The following is a 5,362-nucleotide window of genomic DNA, read 5'->3' as shown; positions in this document are numbered from 1 at the left end:
TGGAAGTTGGAATGTAAGAATGATGACCTAGGATATGTCATGGAAGAAATTTCTAAGCAGCAAAGCATTCAAGAGTTGGAGTTGACATGGCTGCCTCTAACAACCTATGATCAGATATGGGGGTAAAGGAATGACTTAAAATTGAAACTTATAATAAAAAAGGAAGCAGAGTATAACAGTTTGGAAAATTTGCAGCCTGGCCATGTAATAGAGAAGGAAAGAGTGTTTTCAGGAGGGGAATATAAGTAGGCTGTGGAGCAACCACTTGCTAGCTCACTTAGCATGAATAAAAGGGAGCCAAGTGCTAATATCCAAGATAATGGAAAAAAGGCCTCAAAGGCATTTCAGAAATCTTCCAGGCCTCCCCTCCCATCACAGGCCCAAGGGCCTAGGAGGAAAGAATGGTTGCAGGGGCCAGGCACAGGGTGCTGCTGGCCTACTCAGACTCAGGACACTGCTCCCCACATTCTGGCTGCTCCAGCTCCAGCTATGGCTCAAAAGGCCCTAGGTACAGACTGCTGCTTTGGAAAGTACATGCTGTAAGCCTTGGTGGCTTCCACATGGTGCTAACTCTGCAGGCATGTAGAATGCAAGAGTGAAGGAAGCTTGGCAGCTTCCACCTGGATTTCAGAGGATGTATTGAAAAGAAGGATGTGGCAGAAGCCAGCCACAGGGGTGGAGCCCTCACAGAGAGACTCTACTAGGTCAGTGCAAAGGAGAAATGTGGGGTTGGAGTCCTCACACAGAATCCCTACTGGGGTGTTGCCTAGTGGAGCTGTATAAATGAGGCCAACACCCCTGAGACCTGAGAATGGTAGAGCCTCTGGCAGCTTGCACCCTCAGTTGGAAAAAAATCACAGGCACTCAACTATAACTCATGAGAGCAGTCATGGGGTTTGCACCCTGCAAAGCCACAAGGGCAGAGGTGCCCCAGGCCTTGGAGACCCACTCCTTGCACCACTGTGCCCTGGATGTGAAACATGGTGTCAAAGGGGATTATTTTGGAGCTTCAGGGTATAATGTCTGCCTTGCTGGGTTTTGGACTTGTATGGAGCCTGTAGCCCCTTTCTTTTGGCTTATTTCTCTTTTTTGGAACAGGAATATTTACCAAATGCCTATACCACCGTTGTATCTTGGAAGTAAATAAACTTGTTTTTGATTTTACAGTCTCATTGGTAGAAGGAGCTTACCTAGAGTCTCAAATGAGACTTTGGACTTTTGAGTTAATGCTGGAATGAGTTAAGACTTTGAGGGACTATTATGAAGGGATGGTTGTATTTTGCAATGTGAGAAGGAAATGAGATTTGCAGCAGGGGGAGGGGGCAAAAGGCAGAATGATATATAGTTTGGATGTTTGTCCCCTCCAAATCTCATGTTGAAATGTAATCACCTCTGTTGAAAGTGGGGCCTGGTAGATGTTTGAGTTATGGGGGTGGATCCCTCATGAATGGCTTGGTGCCCCCCTACAGTTCATGTGAGCTCCTGTTGTTTAAATGCGCCTGGCACCTTTGCCTCTCTCTCTCTTTCTCTCTCTCTCTTGCTCCCTCTCTTGCCATGGCCTTCTGCCATGACTGGAAAATTCCTGAGGCCCTCACCTGTACAGATGCCAGCACTGTACTTCATGTACAACCTACAGAACTGTGAGCCAAATAAACTTCTCTTTATAAATTATCCAGCCTCAGGTACTTCTTTACAGCAAGGCAAACTGGACTAATATGGAAAGCAACCTGAAGACAAGAACTAGCTTTGTGCCTTTTCGGTTTACCCTGCAGACCCTAGCTAAGGTCAGGACACTCAATGTCTTGAGTACTCTAGAAAATCAGAGTACATCCATTGATAATTTCTGAGTTTGTGTCCCCATCCCAGGCTTATCCTTTGGGCTCCTGCCTTGCATAATTGTGCTAATTATGAAGCTGTTTCCTCTTAACTCTGAAACATTTTTGGACTTAGTCTGCAATGCTGGGGCTTGGGCTCTTGCAGATGACATTTTTTCCTTGGCCAGTTAGCTCCACTAGGCTCTGCAATGAGGGGACACAAGAGGAATACAGGAAGACTGCAAGCTTGGAAGGGGGAGAAGGAAAGAGCTTCTTTCTGTTTTTTCACTATTCTGGACACCATCACTGCAATGGTCTCTCCTGGGCAGTGGCAGTATGGCAGTTGCTGTCAGTTTCCAACTTTTTCCCACACCCCTAGAACCAGCCTCATGAAAGTCCCTTAAATACACTCGCAACAACCAGGCAGTGATCCCTCCTCAGAGATGTGGATCCCAGCTAAGAGACTGTTTCTTTCATTCCACCAGCCCAAGGGGTGATAGCAGCTCCCTGCAGTTCCCATCTCTGTGTTATCCCAGTGTCCCTTTTCTATTCAAAGTCCTATAATACCTGTTTAACCAAGTCCCCATCTTCAGTTCTCTCTGTTTAAAATAACTGGTGTGGTCTCTGTTTTCCTGACTCAGTTGAACTGTTACAATACCCAGCTGCTGCTGTTCGATTCTGCTTGGCTGCTCCTCAAGCAGCTCACACTTCACTCACCCAAGGCAGAACTCTGATATTTTCCAGAAACTTGTCATTCTATACTGTCTGGATCCACCATCACCCAGTGCTTAATCCAGAGTCACAGGCCTCATCCTTCACAGGCATTGCTCTCTCCCATGCACCCCATTGGTAAGAAAGGGCTACTGACTCCTGGAGCCCACCTCCCAGCCCAGGTGACCATCGATTTATTAACAGTCTTCCTGCCTTTTCCTTTGGCCCTCCACAACTCATTTTCACATGGAACTGAAAGTAATGCTACTAAACTGGAAATACAAGTGTGAAGTAATTTTGCTTCACATCCTTCACCAGCTTCCTGAGACACTTACTCTCTGTGATGGCCCACAAGTCCTGCCAAGGCCATTTACCTGTTTTTCTCCCCTCCTTATTCCCTGAACTCCAGCCTCTAGCTGTGTTCATTACCTGAACATGCCAAGCCTTTTCCTGCCCCAGGGCTGTGGTACCTATTGCCCCTCTGTCCAGAATGCTTTTCTCCTCCACTCATACATGGCTGGCTCCTGCTCATTCTTGAGGAAGCAGCTTGTAATTCATCTCTTTGAGAAGACTTTCACTGGCATCCTCTTTAGGGTTGGTACCTCTTAGCTCCATGCCTCTTTCCTTCCTAGCACTTCTCATTTCCAGTCATCTACATGCTTATATCTTCATTTATTTTATCTTACTCATTAGACTATAACGTCCATGGTGTGGGGACTGCTTCTCTGTAATTCTCCACTGTGTCCCCACAGTCCCCTGGTCTCATTACAGATGTGCTAACAGAAAGAATGAATCTAGAATGGTTATCAAAAAAAAAAAAAAAAGAGAAGGGGGGCAAGAAAAACTAATACAAATTTAGCTAGCAACTGTTCTAACAGGCTGCAAGATGTTCTCAAGTAGACACTGCCACTAATTATCTCTAATTAGGGCCATAGACACTTCTCTAAAGAAAGGCTGTTAGGGATGTTGAAATATGTAGCTGTATACAGAGAGAATATGCTTAACATAGTGGAATTTTTAATAAACATATACTTACAAATCTCTTGATTATATTTGACACACACACACACACACACACACACACACACGCATTATATATTGCACCTCAGACATGGGCCTGGGAGGAGGGAAGCTATGTAAATCATAACCTCAGGGACCAAATAATGTGCAGTTTCTGTGCCATTAAGAAATCCACATTGCATTTGGTAAATGGGTCAGCTACTGGTTAAGTGGGCTTCTCAAAGAATCTAGCTAGCTGTCTTGGTCACTGAATGCAAGTTTAGATGTTTTCTAGACAGACAAGATCAGGGTGCTGTGGTTTATTTAATTCTAGCCTAGTCCTTGTTGGCACCATGAGTTGGTGTGATCATTGCAATGTAATATTCATAGAGTTCTATTTTTTTTAGTTTAATTTCATTTTAGTTCGTTTGTAGTAAAATCCCTGCTGGCGTGTCATTTAATTCGTTCTCTGTGCTAATAATGATTTCGAAGACTTTTATAGAAATGATTATATGGTAATACCAAATCTGATGGTGGATTCCAGCCATCATTTACAGTAATAGGATCATAATGAAGCTCCCTGGGGTATGCCTTCTTCTAATACTGCTTGGGGGTGGAGCAGGAATCTGCTTAGCTTCATTTTCTCACATTATCAGAAGATCCTCACTATGGATCTCTTTGTGGAATGGCCCTTTTCTGGCAGTGATGAAAAATAAAGGGTTGCAGAGCTGAAGTCCTACTGGTGAAGCTAGATGGGCTGGCCACATCTGCCAGTTGCACAGCTCATGAAAAGGATGGGATTAGAGGAAATGGAGACCAGTTACTGCCTGGTCCTTTTCATGGACAGTCCCAGTTATGTGTGTAAACATTCATTGTGCAAACTGGCACCTGGGGATGTTCAGAGGAGAGTCATTCTATGTGTCTGCCTTTCAGCTGTGGTGTGTCCCTCCTGGTACTAACATGTAATGTGTGCCTCACTGTCCCAAGCACTGAGGATAGAAGATGAATGAGACACCATCTCTGCTCTAAGACTCAGGACAAATGAGTCCTAAGTATCACAGGGCTGGAATGGGTGTCTCTATGGGAAATAGGGGTGGGACAGGTGGGCCCTGTGCTTAGTGGGGATGCAGGGGAGAAAGATGGTGTCATCATAATTTGGAGGATCACTGGGGAAAGTGGTTGAGCTGAGTCTTGAAAGACAGGTGGTGCTTTCTGGGAAGAAATGGCGTGGGGTTCAGTAGAGGGTCATTTCTGGCAGATAGGGCCTTGTATGACAAGAAATTCTAGGGACTTCATATTGTCTGAAAGGCCAAGCTAAGTTCAGTGAGGTTGGAGCTGATACATGATTTTGTCATTCTTCCATGCCTTGCTTCAAATGACCATAGAGGATCCTCTAACCAGGCATTCTACCGTTCTTCCTTTGCTATGTCCAGAAGGAGAAGAGGGAGGGCTCTCATTCTTTATGGCTTAGAGGTAGACCTCAGACCATGGGCTGAAAGTTGTGAAAAGGCAAATTCAAGTTCAATAATTAGGAAAAACATTTTAATGTTGGCTCCTTAAAATAGACTACATGGTGAGGTAATGAATTCCGTGGCAATCAGCGACTTGCCCAAGCACTCAAAGCTAGTTAGGCCAGCATTAGAATGCACACTTAGGGGGTCCTGACTGCAAAATACAGTGTTCTTTTTACCACCTAGAAGCTGGGTGTTGCTCCTACAAAACACCACAGAATTCTGAGCCTAGGACTAGACCTGAGCAGCTGGAAACATACAGACTTGCTGAGTGCCTTGCTTATTACTGCCATCATAACAAATAGTTGTCATTGAACAAACAGCAAG

Source organism: Pan troglodytes, chromosome 2 (genome assembly GCF_028858775.2).
Source record: "Pan troglodytes isolate AG18354 chromosome 2, NHGRI_mPanTro3-v2.0_pri, whole genome shotgun sequence".
Lineage (NCBI taxonomy): Eukaryota > Metazoa > Chordata > Mammalia > Primates > Hominidae > Pan > Pan troglodytes.
The sequence above is the reverse complement of the archived record's forward strand: the minus strand, read 5'-3'. Positions refer to the sequence as shown.